Below are 27615 nucleotides of genomic sequence, written 5' to 3'. Positions count from 1 at the left end.
GAGAAACCGGTATTTGGTGAAGTTTCAGTTTTAGGAGTTCATAGTCAAGTTAACATGGGTTGCTGACTGTGGGACACTCTATCAATTTTCTGCAGAAACACTGGCTATTATCATGGATCTATAAAAAAAGATCATTGAGGCTGGAAATTAAAAAACAATCAAAAAAACAACAACAACAAAACAACAAAACACACACACACACACACACACACACAAAAAACCACAAACCAACAACAAACCAAACCAAACCAAACCAAAAAAACATAATTGATCATCTAATAGATTATCTGAAGGGTTTTATGGAGTACTTTACAAAGCCCAAAATACATGATTTAGGTGTTTTTGTGTACTTGCTACTTTTCCTTTTGTCCAGTCTTACTTTCTGTCTGTTCTGGTTTGGATACAGAATTCACTTTCCTTGTTCTTTCTAACAAATTGATTCTTACTAAACTGAAATGTTCTGCTTTGGGTTAAACTCACATGCAAATGTTCTGAGGAAGTTAGTCAAAAATACTTTGTTGTAGTTCTAAGTGTGAAACAATATGCTCCTTACAGCTGCTACAACAATAAAAATTGTACTTAAAGCCTGACTTATGTATGTCCCATTGAGTGCTCAAGTGCAAGCCAAGTTTTAAATAGATTGGTTCAGTAGCTCTAGAGGTCTGTATGTTGAAGAAATTCATAAACATTTCTTCTACTATAAAAAAATAAACAAATTCCATTTGGACAATTTCAGGACATTCCAAAGCTTGTTATGGCCTCTGAGCTGGTGACAGACCAGAGTGATTCATCTGTGTGACAGCAAAATTTAACAGATCCTTGGTCAGGGATCTGGGCCTCTTTGTGCAAAGCAGAACACACATTCAAAAGGAAAAGATGCTCCTTCCATATCAAATCCATATTTGCAAACTGCCTGCTGAACATACAGCACTATGAATATTTATTGAAACTGTGTGTTTCTTGTAATAATAAAGACACCAACAGACATAAAGGTGGAAGAATAAATCAGTGAATAATACATTTTCTTCTCTCCAAGATGGGGACCTTCCCTTTTTTTTATTTTTTATTTTTTTTCATCTTAACCCTGACCCATGCACATTGCTTCCATAAACACAGAACAAGGAAATTTAATTACACCAGGAAGGGTCCCAAAATTAAGAGCAAATATCTAAACTGAATTTAAAATATACTTAGAATAGGATTTTACGTATTTTACTTTGTACAGTATAATTTCATGGAGATTTAACAGAGTTTAAGTACAGGAAAGAGCAGATAATCATACACTGAGTGCAGAGTTAGGTTAGACTTTAGGTTAGGTTAGTTAAGCATTTTGTTACCCCTCAAGAAGGGTAACATGAGAGTTGCTAGGATGATTTCTTTTCCCTTTCCCTTTCCCTTTCCCTTTCCCTTTCCCTTTCCCTTTCCCTTTCCCTTTCCCTTTCCCTTTCCCTTTCCCTTTCCCTTTCCCTTTCCCTTTCCCTTTCCCTTTCCCTTTCCCTTTCCCTTTCCCTTTCCCTTTCCCTTTCCCTTTCCCTTTCCCTTTCCCTTTCCCTTTCCCTTCTTTCCCTTCTTTCCCTTCTTTCCCTTCTTTCCCTTTCCCTTTCCCTTTCCCTTTCCCTTTCCCTTTCCCTTTCCCTTTCCCTTTCCCTTTCCCTTTCCCTTCTTTCCCTTCTTTCCCTTCTTTCCCTTCTTTCCCTTCTTTCCCTTCTTTCCCTTTCCCTTTCCCTTTCCCTTTCCCTTTCCCTTTCCCTTTCCCTTTCCCTTTCCCTTTCCCTTTCCCTTTCCCTTTCCCTTTCCCTTCTTTCCCTTCTTTCCCTTCTTTCCCTTTCCCTTTCCCTTTCCCTTTCCCTTTCCCTTTCCCTTTCCCTTTCCCTTTCCCTTTCCCTTTCCCTTTCCCTTTCCCTTTCCCTTTCCCTTTCCCTTTCCCTTTCCCTTCTTTCCCTTCTTTCCCTTCTTTCCCTTTCCCTTTCCCTTTCCCTTTCCCTTTCCCTTTCCCTTTCCCTTTCCCTTTCCCTTTCCCTTTCCCTTTCCCTTTCCCTTTCCCTTTCCCTTTCCCTTTCCCTTTCCCTTTCCCTTTCCCTTCTTTCCCTTTCCCTTCTTTCCCTTTCCCTTTCCCTTTCCCTTTCCCTTTCCCTTTCCCTTTCCCTTTCCCTTTCCCTTTCCCTTTCCCTTTCCCTTTCCCTTTCCCTTTCCCTTTCCCTTTCCCTTTCCCTTTCCCTTTCCCTTTCCCTTTCCCTTCCCCTTTCCCTTTCTCTTCGCCTTCCCCTTCCCCTTCCCCTTTCCCATTTTTTTCCTGCCCTCTAGGTTCACTCTTATTCATTTATTTATTTCTTTATTCATAATGAGGAGCTTTTTGTATCCTGTGTTAGCTTTTTAGGATTCTGTCTTCCCAATGTCTTGGATTATATTGAGACCACAGCGTACTCCCTAGCATTCAAGTGGAATCCTCAGTAGAGCTCCCCAGTGACCTCATTTATCCCTTGATAAACAGGCTATGATATCTATTCTTAACTGTGGCTGCACTCTCAAGACAGGAAATCCTGTGTGTGATGGATGACAACAGATTTGGGGTAACACTGGAATACATAGACTTAATATTATCTCAGGTTTGGATTTGATAAGAATCTTTATGGGAAGGTGTGACTAAGATAACTTGTTCGTGTCCCCAGTCATAAGGGTTGGTCTCTGTGTAAATTCCTCACAATGTGTTTGCCCCTTGGAGAACTTCTCACAAGTCTTCATAGCCTGATATAAAACTAATGCCTGGAAGTAAATAATTAGGTAGAATTACCAGGTATCATTGGGGTTCTCAGTACTTTTCCAAAGCTGGTCAAATGGTTTCTCCCAAGTATAATGGTTTAACCAGACAACCATTTTAATTCATACTTCCTATAAGATACAGAATTAAGTCACATTGTTTTGAAAAGTTGAATTTGACTTACATAAATCTGATTCTATCTTCCCACTACAAAATTCTCATTTATTTCATCAACCAGATGGAGAGTACCTTCCTTCTCCCTCCCTCACAAATTATCTTTTTCATCCATGAGCTTCTGCACTGAATGATCAAGTCATCTTTCAATCTTTAATACTGAGCTGAGATCTTTACAGTTTGCATTTCAGTATGGCTTAAAAATTTACTTAAGTTAGAGAACTTCCTAAAAGAGCTCCCTTGACCTGGTCTACCCAACTGGTTTCCATCCTCTCCTCATTCAAGTCTTTCCATAAATGATCTGTTGAGCTCAGCTGCGTATGTGTCTATGTTATAATCACAGAATCAGAGCCTTATCCTTACACTTTCTTCAAAGCAGACTTGTGACATTTACATGTTTGAGGCTATGTCAGAAGCTGTCTGTTACCACATGAATGCCCATAATTATTCTACCTCAGCTACCTCTGGCTTATCCCTAAAGTTACCTCTGAGAAGACCTTGTCTTTTGTTCCCTCATCTAAGAACTGATGAGCTGGTTTAAAAACTTTTTGCCTCCATAAACAGACAAGCAGCCTAGTTTGTACTGAAGAAAAATAGAAATAATAACGGTCATGATAATTATTGTGCTCATGATCTTATAAAAGTTCTTTTTTTTTTTCTTTTTATTTTTTTTTTCTTTGACATCTTAGAAAAATCTTGTTTAACATCTCAGATGAAATCTCTGAGCTTAATAATTCACATTTATTCCTGCTTTTTTTCTTTCAATAACCAGGATTTTTTTTAACATTTTCCTCCAAGTTCTTTTTTAGAACAAGGTAAATAAACATCTACTGAGGTTTTTTAGGGCAGATATGATCTATTCTTACCTCTAGAGAATAGAAAAGATGATCTCCTGAGGTCCCTTCTGCTCTAATTTCTATGAGTCAATGATTTTTAAATAGAAGATTTTTCAATAACCCTGATTTCTAGATCTCCCTTGGAAAAAAAAAAAAAAAAAAAAAAAAAAGGTAATAAGGACTAAGGAAAGAGGTTCCCCAAATTCTTGCAGATGTCAGCTAGCTATGTTATAGGTGGTCATCATTTCTTTGTAACCCTCTTATGCCTCATTCATGTGACATGGAAACAATTACATGAAAATGCAGATGTAGATTCCAGTAATCTCTTTGGAATAGATAAATAGACTTTGAAATAATTTACAAATGATGCACAAAATCTGTGGGCCATCTGCTCACTGTTGGGGAAAAAAAACATGTTTCTCCCCAAAGGCTTTTTATATACAGAATTGCTCTTTTCACACAGCAAGGAGGAAAACAAAAGATAGCCAGCAATCTGGAATGCGACTCACTCACACACACTCTGAGAGCTGCATATTGATCATCTTTTGTGAAAGCAATTAGGGAAAGAACTGTGTGTATATTAAGAATTTTCTTTTTCTTTGGCCACATGTGAAGCCAGAGCAAGGACCTCTCAAAGCAAGAACTGCCTGTGCATTCTGCTCTGCAGACAGTAAATAAGTTGAGGTGTCTGTAAAAAGATGGAACAAGGCAAAGTGAGCTTATAGCTATCATCCACAGTGTGTGCTACCAGTACTGCAATATCTGCTCCTGTCAAGTCCCTGACAATTTGAACACAATTTCTTCTGGTGTTATTCCAGTATCTTGAAGGGCTCTGCCTATGCAAGTCACCGACAAGGCTTTCCCCTGAAGGTCCTTCATTGGAAACATATAATGTAAAAATCTGCTTTAATTAAGGAGAAATAAACTTTATTATGCATTATCCTTGTATTACTGATTTAATAGTTAAAATCACTTTTAATTAGAGACATGCAGACTATACTCTAAGAGTAATGATCTAGAATTCTTTTGTGTGACCCTTAATCATGTAGGTCACATAAATATTAACAGTGTTTGCACAAGCCAAGTCACAGCATTCTTGGTGGCAAAATTGTCAGCCTAGACTCAGCTGATCTGCAGAGGATAGTCTTCTACTGTGAGTCATAGTCTGCACGTGGCCATATCAGCACTTCAAATTTTCTTGACAACCCCATCTGTGTCTGCTGGCAATGCTCTCTAGCTTTGACCAGAGTGGAAACAATTCAGTACGATTCTGAGGCAGTTGAAAGCTGGTTGCCAAACAATAAGATTCCCAGCAAGAGAGTGGCTCCCTGCAGCTGACAGTCACGTTTTTTTTTTTTTTTTTTTTTTTTTCTGCCAGGGATATCCCTCTGAAAAGTCAGTTTGAGAAAGATGAAATAAAGGGTTGGCAGGATTTGATGTGAGTTACAGGGCATGAACGGGATCTTGGCACAGTGGGGGGCCAGGTGAGCTGTCATCATGTGCCACCATTCCGGCCACATGGTGACTGGGAGACAGCACTTGACCAGGAAGGCATACAGGTTGCCTCTGTGACATGATACACGGTCTTCAATTGGTGTCACACATCAATCAACCAAATATGAAACAAGTGGTTTTAGGCTGGAATCCGGTATGCTGATAATTTGTAGCAGAGGTGAAGGGTGGAGTCCTGAAGAATAAGAGTGCAAAATTTCCAGGAAGAGACAGAATACTTAGCTAGTAAATCCCAATAGACTGCTAAGGGTCTCAATTTTGGCAGCAAATTTTATGAGATGCCACAGTCCTAGTAGGAACGAAGTGAAGGTATCCTGATTACCTCATATTTCCTCCACTGCAACATTCATCTCCTGAGTTTCATAAACTTTGCTGAGTTTGAATAAATGCATACAAATGATTTTGAAACATTAGGCTCCAAATATCAGTTGTGGTCAGTAATGAAACATGACTAACCATATCAAAATTGGGAATGTCATTATAGTAGCAAGCAATCTGAGACTGACTGCTAAAGCACATCTCATCAGAGATGACAAGCATCGAGAAAGTCTGATGACATAAAGTTAAAAATAATTGGCTGTCATTTGGATTTGTGAGATAAATTGGTCAGCTGGGACTCAAGGAGTTTGTCTTCTTGATATGCTTTCTCTGAGTACTTGGGCAATGTTTTCCATGCATGCAAACTTAAATGATTACTTACATGACCAAATTTGGATGAAAATGCTCAAAATCCCAGTCACTGGCTGATGCAGGGACATTCTTAAATTTGCTGTATCACATACTACTGAGGAAAATATCACTGAGCTCAATAGGGTAATTCATTGGAGTAGATGCTCGTCAGTGGGAAGTAGTGCTGTATGAGGAAAAGTAAAGCTGATTAGAACCATACTTGTTTATGGTATGAAGGGATAAATTGTGTCCCACTTCTGGCCATAAAGTATTTCTCAGCTCTGTGAAATATCTTACTGCAACTGGTTGCAATGCTGCTGTGAGGGTACTGCCTCAGGGGGATCTTATCTTGGCTCACTGTCATTTCAAAGGCTCAGAAATAAGACCTGTTTAGATCATTGCAAATTTGGATGGGGAATCTGTAGTACAGCAGTGTTGCCACACAGCATTCCCACATAAGGTTTTTGTTACCCATTGTCTGTTCAAAGTGCTAGACACTGGCCGTGTGACTCCTATAAAACTTTCTTTTGTAATTTATTTATCTAGGAAACCACAGTTTACACTCAATGTCTGGTTTCCAGTGAAGTCTTGCTTTTATTTCCAGCTGAACTTGCTGAGGCACAAAATGGTCAAAAAACTAGTGAAAGGTCACTTGGTGATATTTGCTGATGGCCCAGGCCAAATTACTACCTTCTGGCTACTTGGTATATCTGTTCAGATTTTTTTTTTTTAATTTGTTTTTTAAACTATGCTTCTCTTCTACTCACCTGTTTAAACTGCTCTTTATGGAAGCTGTAGTGCAAACGCCTCACATCTTGCCTCAGAGAAATATTTTAGAACTGCATTTGAGGAAACAAACAAGCAAGCAAACAAACAACAAAAAAACAACACAGAGAACTTACCTCAACAAAACAATTCTATATATGTTGACTTCATACCAGATGTGGGTATACATTGGTGTATATACTCCACAGTCATGGTATTCTAGTCGGCCAGACCGATAGAAGATAGATTCAAAAGTCTCTCAACTTTTCCTTCTCTCCCTTTGCACAGGGTACTGTCAAGTGGAAAACAGCAGAAAAAAGATGAAACAAACGATTCTGATTCTGTCATGGAGTTAGTACGCTTGCGCCACTGTGACCATGAATTTAGGATCAACCCTGATTGTGATGCTAAGATCTTCATGCAACCTGTTCCTAACAAAATTACTAAATTTCGTTCCTTGTGGGAATTTGATAGGTCATGTTTGTTCAATGATTGTCCCTTGCCTCACCCATTCTGGAATAAAATGAAAAATCTTCCCTGTGATAGCATTTGTAGTTTGTAGTTTGAATTGATAGGATAACAGAGTGACAGAAGGGTGAAAGGTAAAATGGTCAGGACTAGAAAGGAGAAAGGTCAAATAAAAACAATGCAATCATTTGTGTAATTCAACTTCAGCAAAGGAAACCAAATTATCTATTTGAATAGACTGCAGCAGTCACAAGAATACTAACAGCATAAAGAATGGGAAAAAAAAAAAAAAGAAGATATTTTTTGCCTTTTTACAAAAGTCCCCTTTGAAAATTGTCTGCTTTCATCCTGGGTTGTAACTAAGTACTGATCTCCATCTCTGTGTTCTGTGTATACAGCAGAATGGTCAAGCAATATATGGGAGAACCAACCAAAGTGGGAGGACATTGGCATGTGGTGCTAGAAAGCACACAAAGGCCATGTGGGTATATTATATCATCTTAGACCATGGAAGTGGAACAACAAACCCCAGCCTAAAGAGATAAGAAAATGGAAGCAGCATAATAAATGGAACAAGTAAATTTTATTTGATTGACAAGAACAGAAAAACCCTTAACCATCTGCTCAAGCTTATGATGGGCTTTTCCTGGAAATGATTTTGATGGACCATCCTTTTTCATGAACATGGTTTCTGGAAGATGAAAAAATAAATGCATTTTATTAATGTTGTAAATACTTTGGGAGACACTTTAATGTTCTTCCTTGCTCACATACAAAAAGCTATATTACATTTGTGGTTATGCACTGCATAGTGTTGACAATTCCAAAAGATCAAAAATCACAAGTCTGGATTGCAAAACTGTGAGACTAATTCCAAAAGTATATTTCAGCTAATTTCTTTCAAAAATATTATATTGAATTATTTGTTCTGTCTTAAGTCTTTGGTAGTCTTCCCATCCCTTTTCAGCCCCATAGCACTTTGTCCCCTAGAAGGTCACCCTAGTCCCAGTTCTCTCAAATGTATAGGATCAGATGATTCAGCAAACTTTCCTAGAGCTCTCCTACCATTTTTAGCATCATCAGTTCTGTCACCACTCATTTATCTCTTCATTCCATACATTGTTTTTCACCACCAAAGAGATATAGCCTTACTTCTTCCTTTACTTTCCTAATATCATTTTTGTTCATCCTAAGAGATCCTGAAAGTAGCTATCTTCCCATCTCACTCACTTCTCCATTCAAAATAAGGATGTCCATCTCAGGATTCTTCCATTGTTTAACAGTACGAGGTCTGGTGAAGGGACATCCAACAGCTACAATTTTAAAGAATTTGCTCGCTGGGAAACTGGGCTTTTCCTGTCCTTTCCTCCCTCCAGTAAGAAAAATGGTTAGTCCTTGGAGGAATATGAGAGAAGCTGACTTTTCCCCATTAGGTCCTCTTCCCTGAGGCAGGAAGAGTGCATCACAACATGTGATATTTTTCCAGGAAAACTAAAATTCAAGAGGAAGCTGGAGCTGCTCTTGCTGTGCTGGCAATGGCTCCAGCTGCAACTGAAATAATCTACCTCCCCCACAAAAATCCAAACAATTGCTTCCTACTGTATCATAAAGTATGAACTCAGTGTCTGCAGAGCACACTGATAAAATGGATTGCCAACCATCTACATTTGTGACAGAGAGACTTGGCTAGAAAATAGAACCTATTTTCCTCTTCTTACCGAATGATCCATCCCACCTGTCAGAGGTCAGCATTGTTTTACAGCAGGGCTCTGCCTCCCCTGATTGCCATGCTACTGTTTTTAGGTAAAGTTCACTGTGTAATAACCTGAAGCCACAGAACATGTTCACTCACAGGAGTTACAGTGCTGGGATCTGAGTCCCATGTTGCCTGCTGTCCTGTTCCTGCAGGCCGCCCATACCAGCTGTTTCCTGTTGTAGATCTACAGCACCAATGAATATTGTGAAATGTTTTTAGCAGGGATGGGAAGTGTCCAGAGGAAACAGACAGGATGAAAGGAAGGAGAGTTCACTCTGGCTGCTGGCATTGTAAAAAGAGCTGGGAGTAATTTAGAAGAGAAATACAGAAATGGTTAAAAACTTCAAATAAGCTGTTGCTGCTGCTTGCTGTGTTCATGTCACCTCCATAAACTATATTTCTTTATTCAGATACTTGGAACAATTTCCTTTATCTTCCTGGTAAGGTGAAGTAATGGTAATGATTTTTAGCACTTGAAGACATTCTTGAGACATTTCCAAGAGACAGCAGTATTTTCAGCACATATGCACATGCATGTGCGTATGCATTCTGACATAGTTACTAGTCCTCTTTCTGATTTTTTTAACTCAATATTTATACACATAAAAACTCAATACATGTAAAGATATTTATATTTCTGAACTGGTTAATTTCTGTGAAAGATGGTGTTTATTTAGAGATTTATCTCTAATTTCAGAGTTCAGTCCTTTGGTCTATTTTCTTGCAAATGGACCTAGTGTCTCTATCATAAATTGTAAAGACAAAATAACCTCCTCCAGAAAGTAGGATCTGCATTTTTTATATTACTTGTGAAATCAAATGCCATGAGATCCTGAAACATTTTTTATGCTGTATAATTATACTACTACTACTACTACTACTACTACTACAACTCCTACTACTTCTACCAACAACAACAATAGTTAAAAACAGACCAAAAAAATCTTGAACCCTGCTCCTATTCTCTTGTGTAGTTGTGTTGGACTATGTTGTCCAAATTGTTGCAACAATGATCTTAAGTTTATTTGCTTGGATTAATGCCTGATCCACTTGAGAAAATGATTCAGTGACCTGAGCTGGTTTGATATATTTTTCTCCTAATTTTCTTAAGTTGTTCTCCAGAAGTTAGAAATTCTTATCATTTTAGCATTTTAAGAAATAGTGTAATTGGATCTATGCAGTAAGTTAAGTCAAATTCAAACAGAATAAAACCACTTCAGGCATCCTATTTGATGTGTGAGGAAAGAAACTGTTTGTCAAGTTATATATATATATATATATTTTAAATATCCAAAGGAAGGAAGGTTTTGTGACTGATGTAAAGACTGAACAGGGAGTTGGAAGACCTGGGTTCAATCTGCAGCTCTTCACAGACTTCCTGTGTCACCTTGAATAAGCCATTTACATTTCCCAGTTCTTCTCTTTCCTTCCATCAAAAAACAAATAATTGTATCTATCAGCATCACAGGAGGTTCATGAGACTTAAGAAATGAGAAAAATAATTTTTAGGAGAGTTCTGGCTCTTGGAAGTTAGTCTACAACCTCATGTTCTCAATATGCTCAGAGCTTTAGACTTCAGAGCACCATGGAGGGTCTATCTTAGCTCCTCTGCATATGAGGAACTGCTTTAGACAAAGCTGGATAAGAGAGGTTCTGTTACTTGGTACTGTGTATCTGTGAAGGTTTATTTATTTATTTTTATATTGCTGCTAATCTGGGCTGATGTTATACTTGTGAAATTTGTTAGTTCATATTTGAAAGCCTGTTTATGATGCTCAGAGTATCTGCTGCAATTATAACATTTATTAAAATGAAAAAATAAATCAGTAATATCTTCATAGGGAACTGAAATATTTGGAGGAGACTTGCAGAGCTGAAGTAGTTCTTATGTGTTATTAGGTTATAATTGAAAGGATCTTCAAGATTATGTTTTTTTTTTTTTTTTGTTAGGCAAAACTTAGTTCATTTTTTTGATAGTCATTTGACATCAGGATACATTCACAAAAATGTATAGATTCTATGTGTTGTTTCATGTATATATTTATATGTGTGAATATGTATTTGCACGTGTGATGTGTATGCATAAAGAAAGTTGCCTCTGAGTGCATGAACTTGTGTATGAAAGTAGGAACAATAATTTTTGTATTGCAGCTGTGGCTGTTTTTGACATCAAAGCAAAATGAAAACAGTAAAAGTAAAAGAAAAGAAGGAAAAAAAAAGAAACATAAACCAAAACTATTATTAGAGAAGAACAAAGGAACTGATCCCACAGACAGTTTTTCAACAGCTGGCAAGGTTCATCAGCTATTTTTACTGGTGTAGTGCCGGTCCTGTTAACTCTGTTATTTTTTCTGTTTAGTTTTCCTTTTTTTTTTTTTTTTTTTTTTTTTTTTTCTGTGCCTGAGTATCACTTATGGTTGGATTGATTTCAATTTCACAGGTGTATGTGTTAAGTTAAACCATACTGAAGTCAAGGAAGTGCAAAAATCAGCACCCTCGATATTTCTGTAGAGATTCATTGCCTTGATCTGCCAGGCAGGTGGCCCTTTGATAATATATATTTAACAACTGGTCCAGCATTTCAATTATCTTCTCTGGATTTTGTCATGCTGTAAAGCAACACTCCAAGTAAGCACCTTCATTCCCTGTTTGCAGTACGATCTGAGAGCCATGAGACTGCCAGCCCTTGGCATTCAGAGTACTGGTCTCCTAATGGTAAAAAAATTACCCCAAAATCACATGACTTAATAAAACTGGGAAACTCCTAGTTTCTTTTGGTTCATTTTTCTAGCTTGCAGTTCTAGTCTCAAAACTGGAATCTATTTATTTTATAGGAGGAAAGCTGAGATTCTTGCTTAATCATATGACCCCAGGAGCTGAAGCTTAATGGAAAAGAAACAGCAAACTGTCATAAGACTCAGGATGCAAATTACGAGATTTGGCAATGCTAAAGTCACATACTCCCCTGCTTCTGAATCTTGGATTGACTAAAAGATATGAGCTTTCAGCATCCTGCAGAAGCTGTGTCTGTATCCAGAAGTTTCCTCCATAAATGATTCCTGCTGATGCAGCTTCTCTTCCTTTTATGGGGCTGATGAAAGTAATGTAACCGGTAGCAAAGATTTTTCACTACCAATAATGTTGTTCCAGAAACAGATTGTGAAGCAAAACTTAGAGAATATTTTTAACAATGAACTGATTAAAGTAGATTAACTAAGAAATGGGTTCTGCCCATCAGGAGGTAATTATTTACAGTTAAGGTTTTGGAAGAAATTCGTCATTGGGATAAGGGAATATAACTGCTGACTTAAGTAGAGTAGCACACATACATAGGAACAATAAAAATTTTCATTTTCATATCTCAGGAATATTTTCCAGCTATGGCATCTAAAGAAAGCTAATTCACTGAAAATCTATAAGTATAGCCAAAATTAAATGTAAATAGCAAAATATTGTTTTCCCCTTTTGTGATGTTATTACTAGCTTGTGATAGATACGTCATTATTATTTCCCATTGGGTCAGGTTCCGAATTGCCTTTCTGGGCATCTATTTCTGGCAGTACAATGTCGATATGTACATATCTGGACAGAGGAGGGGAATCTAAATACATAGTTTTCTTATACGGAGGCATGTGTTCATGTTTTGAATGGAATGACTTCCATTGAGGCATTCCTTACTCCTGACAATTCAGTAGGAGCAGTCTAAAGCTAGCCAAAAAGATAGAGATGTGGAGGAACCATCTTCTTTCAAACTGCAGTCCCTAAATCCTGAATGCTGACTAGGAATCTTCACCTGCTTCAATGTGAAGCAGAGACAACCTAACTTTATTATCTGCAAACTTGGACCCAGTGACTTCCCTAGTCGGAGGAATTCAAAAGAATATTTGCTCTTCTCTGAGGAGTTTTCTCAATATACAGCAATTAAGCAGGCTGGCTATATATGTGAAGGGAACTCATTGCTTTCCTCTTTTCTGGGAGCTGAGCCACTGCACAGTTGAATGCAATAGTCATGGGGACAGTACAAGCCCTGAAGGCTGAATGAAAATCATACCATTGCTCAGTATTTGATCCTACCACTCTTCATTTTGTAAACAGTTGTGTCCTTCAGTCTGGATGAAAGCTACTGTTCTGAGTGTGCACTACAAAGAAAGCAGTGCCCATGTGCATTCTCCAAGTTCTGCTTAAGCGTCATGAATAAGACCTTTCTGAGAGGCAAAGGCATAAGCAAGTTGTTCCTTGTCTCACATACAGGTTGCTTGGAGCTCAGACTGGGCTAGCAGTGGGAATGGTTTATTGAACTAGCAAGAGCAAGTGGCTCTCAGTTCTCTCCCCAAGAGCTAGAATGGAGTCACGTCTTCCTTTGGCTACCTTTAATCTATACACACTGAACCCTTTCATAATGACTTTGTTAGATTTTGATCATGACCATTCTTGGGGTGAGTACACTTAGCTTTGGAATTACTTGATAACATGTGGAATAATATTTACATTGGCCTGCTATGAGAGGAAAACATGAATATTTCAAATTGTGTTCCACATGTTTACTTTTTAAATCCTCTTAAGCTAGCTAATTTTTACACTGAATCTATACATTCATTACCTGGTATCACACACTCAAAGAAAATATCTATGGACTAGAGCTAAGAGGTCATCATGCTGATTTGCTTGCACATACAGAATCATTCCCTACAGAAATATTTGTTCTTAAAAGTTTTGTTTTGCCTTGTTTTAAATGGTTGATCAATGGTTTTACTATGAGTTCCCTTGGGAAACTGGCAGGTAGACCTTGATGTTAGGAATATGATTTTACTATTTAAAGTATATTTTTCTCCTAAATAATTTCATCTGTTTTCATTTACTGTTTTATTTACCATGATGTCTCCTTCTCCATGCAAATTAAAAAAATCTTTCTTGGGCATCATCAGGATGGGGCTCAGTGGTGTCAAATGATAAGATGAGAGGCAATGGGCGCAAACAGTAACATAGGAAATTCTAGCTGAACATGAAGAAGAACTTTTTTACTGTGAAGGTGACTGAGTACTAGAACAGAATGATGAAAGAAGTTATGAAATCTCTACTCTGGAGATATTCAATAGCTGCTCGGACACAATTCTGGCTACTGTGCTCTAGAGGACCCTCCTTGAGCAAGGGGGTTGGACTAAATGATCTCCAGAGGTCTTTTCCAAATTCTGTGATTTGTGATCATTAGAGTGTTAAGGACAGAAATCATGCTGTGCCTGCAACAAATGTACACCTTCATAGCTGGGGCTTGGTCATAGGAGGTTTGATTTCATTGCCCACTAATGTTATCTTGTATCTTTCAAACTCAGTACAGGATCCTGCCCAGTCCCCTACTGCTGATCCACAAGGTTCTTTGTCAGAGCTGCCAGCCTCGTGTGGATATTTCAGAGGATTTGTCAAATGGTGTTCATTGTTTCTATTAATGCAGCTGAGTTGCACCGAGAACGTCCACTTTAATATTAGTCTTCTGAGTAAGGTAAGCATAAAAAGACTTAATGTGAAGTCTTATGAAAAGTCCTCTTCATGTCAATGAGGATGTTAAGCTTAAGTCTGGACAATGAGGTCAACCTCTTTTTGACACAGGATAATCTGTGGCTATATCTGCTTAGTTTCTACAGGGAAAAGCTTTTTTACTATGATTACAGATGAGACGTTGGTGGATTTCAGCTTTCAGACCAAGGTACCTTAATGAGTGCTACAATCACCTGAGCCTGGGCCTCTCTGACTACACTGGCTACTACTCATAGTGGGTTTCAGTAGCCTAAACATAATGCCCCAATTGATGGATGGACCACTTGGTGGGTAAGGAGTCGGGTGGACAGTTATACTCAAAGAGTTGTGGTCAGCTGCTCAGTGTCCAAGTGGAGACCAGCACTGAGTGGTGTTCCTCAGGAGCTGTTATTGGGACTGGCACTGTTTGACATCTTTTTTGGTGACATGGACAGTGGGACTGAGTACACCCCAGAAAGTCTGCAGATGACACCAAGATGTGTGATGTGGTTGACACGCTGGAGGGAAGGGATGCCATCCAGAGGGACCTGGACAGGCCTGAGAGGTGGGCCTGTGTGAGCCTAATGAGGTTCAACAAAGCCGCGTGCGAGCACCTGCATCTGGGACAGGGCAATCCCAAGCAAAAATACAGGCTGGATGGAGAACAGATTGAGAGCAGCTCTGAGGAGAAGGACCTGGGATTGCTGGTTGATGAGAAGCTCAACATGAGGCATGAGGCAATATGCGCTTGCAGCCCAGAAAGCAAACTGCATCCTGGGCTGCATCAAAAGCAGTGTGGTCAGTAGGTCAAAGGAGGTGATTGTTCCCCTCTGCTCTGCTCTTGTAAGAACCCACCTAGAGCCCTGCATTCAGTTCTGGGGCCCCCAGCACAAGAAGGACACGGACCTATTAGAGTGAGTCCAGAATAGGGTCACAAAGTTGATCAATGGCTGGAGCATCTTTCTTAAGAGGACAGACTGAGAGAATTGGGGCTGTTCAGCCCAGAGAAGAGAAGGCTCTGGGGAGACCTATTTACAGCCTTCTAGCACCTAAAGGGGGACTACAAGAAAGAAGAAGAGGGATTCCTTATCAGGGAGTGCAGTGATAGGACAAGGGTTAATGGTTTTAAGCTGAAAGAGGGTAGATTTAGATTAGGTATTAGGAAGAAATTATTTATTCAGAGGGTGGTGAGGCACTGGAACAGGTTGCCCAGAGAAGCTGTGGATGCCCCATCCCTGACAGTGTTCAAGACCAGGCTGGATGGGGCTTTGAGCAACTTGGTATAGTGGGATGTGTCCCTGCTCATGGCAGGTGGGTTAGAACTAAGTCATCTTTAAGGTTCCTTCCAACCCAAACCATTCTATGATTTTATGATCCCTTGCAGTGACCTGATTCTCATTAACAAAATTCACCTGTAGAGACATACTTGGTTGGTGTCATCTATAATGTGTTTATATATTCAAACTATACACAATCTGTTGTACATATAACACAGATCATGCCAGGAACCCACATATATTTGAGGAGTGGTGGAAGTGGTGGTACACCTTAAGCCATGTAAAACAGTGCTAAGTACCTATATTTTCCTTTTGCTTATACAACTCTGCTTTGCTTATACAACTCTGCTCACCCCCCCCCCTGCTTCGACAGGAGGTTGGACCAGATGATCTTTTGAGGTTTCTTCCAACCCCTGCGATTCTGTGATTCTATGAACTCAAACTCACCTTGAAATTCTCAAATATAAATGTTCAGATGCCTCAGAATCTTTAAGAATTATTTTCATTCATATAATTTAACAACACAAGATAATTTTTGGTGTGTTCTATTGTCTTTCACTACTAGTGTATTTAGGGCATCTAGTTAGCAGTAGGACAGGTAAAGTTTAAAAAAGAAAATAAGGGATACTCCATTGACACCTAATTCAAATATGCTTAAAAATGATGGCCACATCAGGAAACTATCAAATAAATGATTACACTAGCTCATGGCTGTCTAGGGTATTCACATTGTTATCAATGATATCAAATTTGAACACCCTTAATAGAAGTGGCTTGCTCTGCCCCCAACCATATAGCCAACCTAAAACCTAAATGTGGGTGTTCTGAGTATCACCTGATAGGAAGTCCAAAATCAGCAGTGTAAAACCTACTGAAGGCAATTACAAAATAATGTTCTGGAGCTTTGTTGATTGTATGCTTATTTACGAAAATTAGGCTTCCTCTACTGAGTTCATAGTGCAATACTACAGTAATAACTCTCAAGAAATGGACTGAGACAGACAGTTCATTGCCAATAACTGAGAAACAACATGACTGCATACTCAAAATACAAACAAAGATGTTCACAAAAATAAGAAATTCTCTTACAGTTTATTGTTTAACTTTATGTTGACCCTGATGTTGTAAAAATAAAAGTAGTCCTGTATAAGTAATATATGTAATGTGTCTTGAAAAAAATTTGCTTCTAGAAGATGTTAGTGAGATTATTGCTGTTGGCTTAATTAACTGAAGTTCTGTGAAAATTATCATACATTCATCTTCATCTCTGAGATGGAAAATGCCAAATTTGTTTTGTTTTGCTTCACTGTCATGAGTTCCATTAAGATTTTTTTCTCTGCTACATTTTGATTCGAAGATTTATTTGTGTATATATTTTTGTTCCCTTTGTTTTAATAAATGATGACAAAATTCATGTTGGTGATATTTCAGACGTCAATCTAAAGTTGATTTCCATGACAAAAGTAAGTAAATTCAGGAAGAATAGGTAATTACCCTTGTTTATTGCTTTAACCAAGGAATATAATACTTTTGAAAAGAAAAATCAGAATAAAATCCAATAAATTCTCATTTATTTGCATGTGAAGAATGTTACCAATTTGCTTACTTTAGAGAAGCGTTTTGCAAACATTTATTACCAGAACTACTAATGTAAGATGTCAAAACTTGTACCCGCAAATTCAGCATTACAATTAGTCTTACAACAACCTGAAGAAGTAAGGAATTTCTTCTGGTATAGTATATGTCTTGTGCTTCACATTGAGACTCACAATGCAGAGCATGTCTACATGTCTGCTGACCCTGTGCAATACAAACCATGAGCTGCATCCTCTCAAAACTAAAAGATTAAAAACAATCATAAATATGGAATTCTTTTGATTTACCTTCTGTCATCAGAGGTGTTATCTTTGAAGTCTTCAGAGTTTCTTCAGGCTTGATATGTCATTTTTAAAAAGAGGAAACTAATGTTTGCATTTAATCCTGAGCTGAAAATTGATCTAGGAAAGAAAAAGAGAAACCAACACAAACCCTCAAATCAGGGACCCCTTATGAAAACAATGAGGGTTCCCAGTGCTGCCAAGGCACCTGTCATTCCCCTACCACATTTCACCTGTGTAACAATGCATTTTTGTATTTGCTACCTTGTCATATTAACTCAGATGGGAAAATACTCTGGAATACATTGCAATGCACTCCACCACATTCTGGCTTAATCCACAGTGTCTGTTTCCATGTTTTTGCATTCCTTACAGGTAGCACAGATGAACCTTCACCTCAGTCAGTTGTTTCCTTGGGAAGGTGAAAATGTGAATCACCTTTACTTGCGTGTTTCTAGTAGGAATGGGCTGTTTTCTTACAATTTGGATGGCATGACAGCTCAGGGCTTCCTGGGTATCATAGTATCCAGTATCATAGTCTTATTTATCTTCTTTAATCAACTTAGGCATCCTGGTAAATAATCGTGGCTGACTGATATATGCCTACAAGCTAATACATAAATTTACTCTCCGTCCATTAATGTCGCTATAAAATTACCAGATGGGTAAATGCAGCTCTTTCCTCACAGTGCACAGAGGCATTATCCAAGCCAGAGAAGGATCCAACCACACCCTGCAGAGCTGAGGCTGCACATACATGCAAAACTACTTGTGTGGATGTGACTGCAGAGAATTTAATGCTAAAGACCTGGGAAAACAGAGTTGGGGTGTGCCCAGTGTGGCTTGGCAATAACAGGTACAGCTTCCAGCTTGGCAGCTCATCTCAGCCTGAGCTTCAAAAGCTCACCAGAGGAACCAGCAGAGATTAGCTTTCAGGGTGAGGTCAGCAAAAACATTCCCAGTCTCAATTCTCTTACCTTAAACAGAAGCCACTCTTGGATTGTGTACTTATACCACTGTGTACCTGAAGGTTTTAAGGAGGAGAGCTGGGATGAAATAAATAGGAGTGTGTTCAAAAGGTATCAATGACAGGAATGTATGTGTGTATAAATGTCTCCAGGCCTAGAGACATCATCCTGCAGAGAAGGAACCCAGAAACTTGGTGTGTTTTTTAGTTTTTGCTTTGTTTTGCCCCATCTAATTGGTTTAAACTGATACGTTTTCAAAATGGTATTCACTAGGACAAAAGAGAGCAACTTTCTTTTCTTACAAAACAAAAACAAAACAACCCAGAAAAACAAACAAACAAACAAAAAAACTTTTACTCCTCTTGTTAAGCACCATTTGAACAGAAGGTCTTTGCTGCCAGAGTTGTAAGTTTTGTCACTATTCTCCTTATCTTGTTTTCAAAAGCAGTGATTAGAAATATTTTATGTACCTACATTATATTTACCTTTTTCTTCCAAAAGGTAATGAGTGAGTGAGCACTTGCTGGTTGATACAGTGAATACTTAAATATAAACAAATGTATCCTCCCCCCCCCCCCAAAAAAAAAATGTCCCTGGATATGTAGAGATAAAACACATGTAAATATATACTAAATATATACATGAATTATTGTCCATGATAAAATATTACACATATTAGACAGATGTATATGAGTTTCATATTTTCTTTCTAACCAGAAACTATATATTCTACCTGAAAGTTTGCATGAAAAAAAATTACCTTTTTAAAAAAGGAACCGGAAAACAGAAGTATTAACTGGAGAGCTCCTTCTGTCATGACCTGTGTCTTGGGCTGGAACTACCCTGAATGATGATGAATACCTTGTATTCCCCTACATATTATCAAAATGAAAGTTAAGCTCACAGAGATATATATGCACTGCATTTTTGTAAAAGTTTACTTGAAAACATGGATTGCTGTGTTTTGTCCTACATCTATTTTCTACACCTTTTTATTGATGTGATAAATAAACCACATGCAAACTTTATATTCTTTAAAAGGAACTATATTGCTCTCCACTCTGCTTATATTCGTAAAAGTGGTTTAACTTTGTGTACTGACGTCAGCTAAGTCAATTGGATTTAGACCTGCCCTGGAATAATGGTAGTAGAACTTGCATGGGATCCAGTTCTGCTGTTTTTGTATCAGTGGGAACAAACCTAGGCTCATAGTGTAGAAAGCTCGTAATAAACTTTGGTTCAATAGAGGATATGGAAGGAATATAGTTTATTCTTAAAATGATTTATTTAAATTAGTAGACCAGAATTATACTTAAAACCAAGTGTCTAAATGCACCTGTTTAAGTCAGCTTCTTGTTCTCTCAGGTATTTAGGCATTGAATTTTCCCCATTAGCAACATGATTGACACTGTGGTCCTTACAATAACACATGATTATAACTCTGAAAATAGCAATTACATAAAATGGAAACCAGATGTTGCATGGAATTTGACTCTCTTGGTTTCTCAGTGAAGTAGATGAATTTGTAAAGCAGAAAACCACAATCATTATTCAGATGGATTGTACATGAATTAATGACATAATATCTAAATCATATATGGCTGAAAATAATGATTAACTTCAGCTATCAAGATAAGCTAATGGAAAACAGATTTTTTTAAAGAAAAAAAATCAAGGACATGCTCTTTTCAATATATTTTATCTTTATGGTAATAACAAAACCAGACCTGTTTTAACATTTCTTTATCCCTCAGATATCAAGGATATATGTTAAAAATAAGCTCTTCACAACTTTTAACCTCAGAGAGTGAACTGAGCAACCATTTTCATTGTTACTTGTTGATGGCAAGTGCTTTCCCATTTTAGGCTGTAATAAGTTTGATCAAATCACCCCACTTTAATAACATAGAGTGTTTAGTGAATGAACTTTAGCAATGTTCAGTTTTGCATCTGCATAGAGTACAAGTGTCAGGTCAGTGCTAGGTCTTTGAGTTCACATCACAAACATGCAAACACACAAGCAAACACCCTGTGACAGAGCAGCAGACCACCACATTGCTTTGCAGAACTTTAATGAACCTACAACAAGAAGTATCACACACACATCTCAACCTTCAGTTAGCAGCATCCTAAGTGGTTAAATTTATGAAAGCCTTGGCACATCATTTTCACTATCATGTATTCTCAATGACATCATCATTGTAAAATTAGGAACTTTCTTTCTCTCTTTCCTGCAGATGTGGAAGTTTGAAATTGCATTCCATGGTCCTGTGCCACATTTCATCAGCGTTTTTCCTTTGCTTTCTCCAAAGACTGGCCACATGTGGTGTGTAGATTGCTGGTGCTGTTTGGGATCTCATATCAAATACTGCTACCTAATCCCAGGCGGGCCTTGGCGGGCCCACACCTGCAGCTGATTGAATCCTCCCGGAGTACAAAGGCCTGATTTACAGCATCAAGGATACAGGGCCTGGTTGCAGCTGGGCTCCAGCAGGAAAAGGAAGTTGTTCATCATCTTGTGTGCATTTCATTAACAATAGTGTACCCGATATGTAGCTTATACAATAATTTCAAATCACTGACAGAGAGCATTATGGTATTTGGCATTAGGAGGAAAAATACTTCAGGATGGGCAAATTAAATGTGAGCGTGAGGTTTTCATGTGACCCACTGAAGGTCCACAAGCTGATTTACACTGGAAGGGCTAATATTGAAATATTTTATTTATTTAACTTTATCCCATTTCTTTCACTTTGTCTGATGAATGGGCTGGTACAGCATGTGAGCCTCAGTGTACAAGCATGGGAGAAAGTTATAGCCGTTTTCAGAACAAGCAACCCCAAAGTTATGTTAAAGTAAGAGGTGACTATGACTACAAGACTATTGTCTTTAAAAACAGGGAACTCAAGGTTCAGAAAAGAGTTTTTAGATAAATTCCCTTATCTTGGTGCACAAATGGATTAATCTGATGAACATTTCAGATGCCCATATTTGCATTAGCTGTATAGATATGGGAGGAAACGAACATGGTTAATATGTCATTCTTCAAGCCTACATGTCCTACCCATACACAGAGTACAGTAACATGAATTCAGAAGAGGTCGTGGGTATTTGTTTCCTGGCAGAACAAACTTTTCTGTCCTGGCTGTGGTCTGAAATGTTTCTGATTGAACAGTCAGTGATGTGGTTTATCTATAATAGTTGATTATTTACAAGAAAATGTAATTCTTTATTCTTATTCAAAAACTTTTGAATTTTGTTGAGTGTTTAGATCTCCATCCTATTTTATAAAGTAAAATGTTTTCTTATTTCAACAGAAAAAAAAATTATTTGTCAAAATGGGGTAATTGTATTCAACTTTCCCCAATCAGAAGACTGCCAGAAGACTCACAGAAATGGCTTGCATATTTGAGCCCTTTAAATTGAAAAGACACAAAGTTTGGTTGAATAGTCTCTAAATTGAACTCATGGTCATTTTCTGAAACAATTAAGTAGTTTCCTGTCTAAATGGTACTATTTACACTGCAAAGTCACTGAACTTCTGCAATTGCAGTGTCAAATATAATTTAGAATTGATGGTATTGAGCTGAGGCATTTAAAGAATACATCATATATCCATACAAATTCAGCATAGTTTTGATGTTGCTAGGACAGATAAGATAACACTAAGAGAATTAAAAACTCTCTTGTTTGCTTTGTGATCAGGAAATTAAAAAAAAAAAAGATCTTGAATAACATTAAGTTTAATATCTACACAATCAGAAATACATTTTAGACAGGGTAAGATTTGCAATTTTAAAAGTTCATTAGTTTTATTGTAACATCATAGTCTAACAGCATTTTGCTGAAAAACAAATTAAAACTCACAAGGCCTTTCTACCTGAAAAAAAAAAACACACACAAAAAAAACAAAAAACATATCTATTCTTTTATATCCAATTATTTCATTAATGTGTAACATGAAGTATTATTCTGGAAAACAATTTTCTCTAATGTGTAAACCCAGTCGATAACTGCAGTTCAAGAAATAAGTTAAAACAACAATACAGTGTTAAAAGCCCACAAAAAGAAAAATACTATTTCACCAATTTGCATTCTTATTATCACACCCTTCATGTACCAATTGTGTGAGTAGAGCCACATGAATTAGTGTGATTTTCTGAAAAATTATTTTTAAAGTGTATATTACCCAGAAGACTTATCTGAGTGGATAGTTTTAGAGGCACAAATCATGGGGAAAACTCATCTGTGACTGTTGGTTTGTCTTTGGTGCTGAGAGATTCTGAAATTATCAACTAAATGTTGTTCTTAAAGGACATATAGCAATGAGAATAGTAGTAGTGAGGCTGTCAAAATCTGTGTCTCTTTGAGATGTTTTGCTGACTGCATCCAGATTTTTTTTAGCACTTCATACCATGCAGCATTTTCAGACTCTTTCATGGGTACCTAGTTATGCCAAAATTGTCATGACTTATTTTTCCTTAGTCTCCTCATCTTTTGTTGTTGTTGTTGTTGTTCCCAGTAATATTTCCTCATACACAAGTCCCAGATTTGTACTTTCTTACTGACTTTAATGTCTGTGCTAGTCACTCAGCCCAAAACCTTCAAATATCTTCTTGTTTTTACTCCCTTACTCTTCCTCTCCTCTAATCTAATTAAACTAGTCATGTTTATTACATTCTTTCTCTAGCATGAAGTGTGTCTGTGGTGTGTTTGTAGGGCAGGACGCCTTCACCAAGGTTTTGAAGTCAACAGACTCCCAACAAGGAACATAAATGACATAAAGTCCTAATGATTTTATGAGACAATGAATTTATGTTATGCGACGAGACATCTCACTGTTCCTTCTTCTGAGCATTTGGAACAGTCTCTAACCTCTTACTGTATCCAAAAGACCCTTTTATTGCCTGCTCCCATAACCATGTACCTGCCTGCTCTGATAAATGCTTGAATTACATGGCTGTCCAGGCCATGTGAGAATGGCCAGCATTGGCTTTTTAAAATTGCTACAAACACAACTTCTCTATACCCTCTCCCACACCATTTTGTTCATGCCTTAGGTTTTGAAAATATCATGTGAAAATGAGAGGAAATAGGAAGATCGAAGACATTTGTGTTAGATTGAGTATCCTGATTTCATGATGAGATGAGAAGTTATCTTACATTTCTGAATTCCAGAAACATGAATATTATTGAGGACTGGAATAAGTCCATTGAAATTGTCTGTAAAAATAATTTCCCTTGAATAGTTACCCATACAGTATTGTTGCTTATGCAGTTATAAAAAAAAACATTTAGCACTTTATAATCCAATCTCTGCTCCTATGCAAGCCTGGGAACATATTCTGCTTAGAAGGGTAACAACTTTTACAAAGTGTTCCTCATGGAAATCACCTGGAAAATGTCCAGGATGGCATTCCAGATGTTATAGTTTTAACAGTCACAGAAATACGTTGCACTGCATTTCCAGATCCTGCATACAGTAAAATGACTGTATGGGGTAGCACCTTCACCTTAACCCAAGAGCATTGTTACAGAATTGTTTAGCATTTGATATGTAAGCTGGGATGTTCTAAACTTCTCAGTTGGTGCTGGCCTATCTCTGCTTACAGGAAAGCCAAGTGTAAGACCTGAGATGACTTTACAGAAAGCAGAGTTAGACCAATACTGAAAGTCTTTGGTAACTACACATACGCTCTAAGATTGGTCATGTACAGTTCACATCTCTATATGTATAGATATATCAGGAATCTATGTATAGATATATCAGGAAAGGTCATTAACTTCTTTCTGAACATGGTTTCTTTGTTACAAATATACAATGAACTGCCTTTTTGATCTTTTGGCAAAGTTATCTTTTGCATGACTGTAAGTGCCAAAATTTTATCTGGCACTGCATACATGTGATGACTTCAAATAACGTAGAAATGACTCTGAAACCTGCTATTCAGGGTTAAAAGAAAACATATTTCATAATGGGATAATATGTTCAATTCTAATTCTTATCAGCTTTTAGGCTTGTCCATGAGTAATGTGACCAGTGTTTGAGCCATCTATCTGACAGGCTGTTGGGCTGTTATCTTGGTGTAGAGCAATATAAAAAATGCCAAATTCAGAGCTCGGATAAAGCCTGAAACTTATCTTTGGAGCCATGTCAAACTCCAAGCTCACATGCAAGTTAAAATATTAAATTTTTTATATTTGCTTGGCTGTTCTTTAATAAAATACCTAGAAATCCAATGCAGATTCGGTAATCTAATGCAGATTCAGTAATCTACTATGCTAGCTACTGCCTAAAATGCACCTTAAAAAAAAAGTAAAAAAAAAAAAGTATCTCTTTCAATAAATGACTGCAGAAGCATAAAATAATGCACAGTGATTAGAATCAAACAGTCTGAACATGACTATACAAAGAATCCCAGTGCTTTTTCAAGAATTTTAGAGTGACTTTTCTAGCTTTTTACAGAGTAGTTTTCACTGCAAATGTCCAGAAATAGTACTGCTGCAGAAGTTCACATGGGATCACTTCTCAAACCTGTCCAGATCCCCCAGATAGTATCTCTTACCTCTAGCATATCAACTGCACCACTCATCTTGGAGTCTTCTTCAAACTTGATGATAGTTTGAAGTCTTCTTCAAACTATCAATGTTAGTAATGAAGTTATTAAATACTAATAGTCACAGTATGGAACCTTGAGGGACAACATTTATTAATGGTTTCCATACAGATTGTTTACTGTAGGTCTTTGGGTGCTGCCATCCGGATGATTACTTATCCATCTCATAGATGTTTTTATATTCAAGGTCCTCGGGTGGTCTCAAGCCTGATTTTTTCTTATGATGTGAGGGGCTTAATTCCACAAATCATGACTTGAGGTTCAAGAAACTTGAGAGTTGTAGGAAGAGTGATTTCCAGTGAAAACGGGTCATACTCAGAAGAAAGATATTGCCAAAGAGATAATAGGAGACGTTTCAAAAAAAGACCAGATGCTTACAAGGAGGAAGGAGGGAAAGACTGACCATGCACTCCTGAAGCAAGAAGTAGAAAATTTGGATAATGTAAAATGTCATCTCTGCATGATGAGTTAGTGAAAAATTTAGTTTGCTGATGTAGAATCAGAGGAAACATATAACCTTAAGACCAACTAGAGTTAATTCAATCAGGAAAAAAGAAAGACCCATGCATTAATGTCAAAGGAATAGTATAAAAGGAGGACAGGAAGAAATGCATACGTGCAGCAAATTAAGGATTAGAAAATGAGGTAATATCTGAAATACTGTAGATACAAACAGTAATAATATCTGTGGACATTTAAAATGAAGAAAAAAAAAAGTGGGGTGGAAATGTCTAATGGTCATTTGAAACTGCTTTCAGGCAAGTTCAGTTGGTAATTTGGACTGGAACAAAAGCACTTGAAAGGGCTCTGGGAAGATATGTCTGAGGCCTTGATGACTGATGGGAAACACTGATACTGAGCAGAAGATGAAAGTGTAGGAGGGGGAGTGGGAAGTGGCATTGCAGTAGCCTCAAACAGTCATGCAGAAGCACAACACTGGTGCCAGCCAGAGTGCTGCCAGGGTGAGTATGACAACCATAATGGTTTCTGTGTGGGTAGATGATGATTATCTGGAATGCGTTGTCTGCCCTGCTGCAGTGCCAGCACCTGCCAGCATCCAAGCCGGCACTGCTCACTGCTCCCTTACCCCCATGGTCCCACAGCATTTCCTCCATCCTCTCTACCAGCTGACTGGGGGGCTGTGGGGCTGAAGACCAGGGCTATGATGGGTGGATTCTTGACCAAGGTCTGGGCAGCACTTTTCAGGCAGCACTGGAAGATCCTCAACCCTGTGCTGCCCTTGCTGTGGTGAGATCTGGCAATCATCTACAGGACACAGTGGTGGCAGGCAATGGTAGTGGAGAGGCTCTTTGTGCACACTTTGTGCCAAATAAATTTCTGGAAGGCATGCCCTCAGAGGAAAAGCTGAAGACACTTTGGTTTTCTAGTCTGGAGAAAAGAAATCTAAGAGGTGAACCCTCATTGCTCACTACAGCTTCCCGAGCAGGGGAAACGGAGGGAGGTGCTGTTCCCTTCTCCCTGGTAACCAGTGACAGGACAGATGGGAATGGCACAAAGGTGCACCAGGGGAGGTTCAGGCTAGGTATTAGGAAAGATTTCTTTACTGTGAGGGTGGTCAAGCACTGGAACAGGCTTACTAGTGAAATGGTTGATGCTCCATGGCTGTCAGTGTCCGAGAGCCATTTGGATAATGCCCTCAATAACGTGTTTTAATTTTTAGTTAGCCCTGAAGTAGTCAGGCAGTTGGACTCAATGATCTTTGTATGTCCCTTCCAACTGTACCATGCTATTTGATTTTATCAGGCTGGACAGGGAGGCTCAGATCCAGCAGCTGTGGCCTGGCTGGAGGACAGCACAGTAATGGATGTCTATGGACTTGTCAACACTATCGTGCACCAGTGCAAAGAGAAGGCCTGGAGGCAACCGAGTCACCAGGATGTCTCCAGTGCTGGACGGCAGGAGGACAGGTCCATAGCCACCCACAGCACTAATGCCTTCCTGCCGCAACACCTGGACCCTCCAGCAGCACTGCAGGTCCTAACATGGAGGAGCTCCTGAGCACATCCAATATCACTAGCTTTAGATAGTTCTTTTATAAAGAAATTTCTTAAGTCATTTTTTTCTGTTCTCCTCTGAGGTCCAGATGCACCGGTGTAAACCGGTGCTATCTTGATGAATGAGTATCATGTGTTGCTCTTAGAGTCCATTTTTCCAAACTGTTTATGCTTAAAACATACTTATTACTGTGCTGAAAAAGAGCCAATGTTGCTCAGCACTACTGCGTCACTGTCCCTCTGCCCTTGAAGGGCCTCTGCCTGATCCTGGTGCCTTGGGTCCTTAAAACATGATGGGGCCTGGCCCACTTCTCACGCAGGGCCTCTTCACCAGGGCATGATGGGGCAAGGCCCTTGGGCCTCAAAGAGTCCCTTTCCTGTCAACAGGCTGCCATATTCATTTAGAGCTTGC

This window comes from Anas platyrhynchos, chromosome 3 (assembly GCF_047663525.1).
Source record: "Anas platyrhynchos isolate ZD024472 breed Pekin duck chromosome 3, IASCAAS_PekinDuck_T2T, whole genome shotgun sequence".
In the NCBI taxonomy this organism is placed as follows: Eukaryota; Metazoa; Chordata; class Aves; order Anseriformes; family Anatidae; genus Anas; species Anas platyrhynchos.
The sequence above is the reverse complement of the archived record's forward strand: the minus strand, read 5'-3'. Positions refer to the sequence as shown.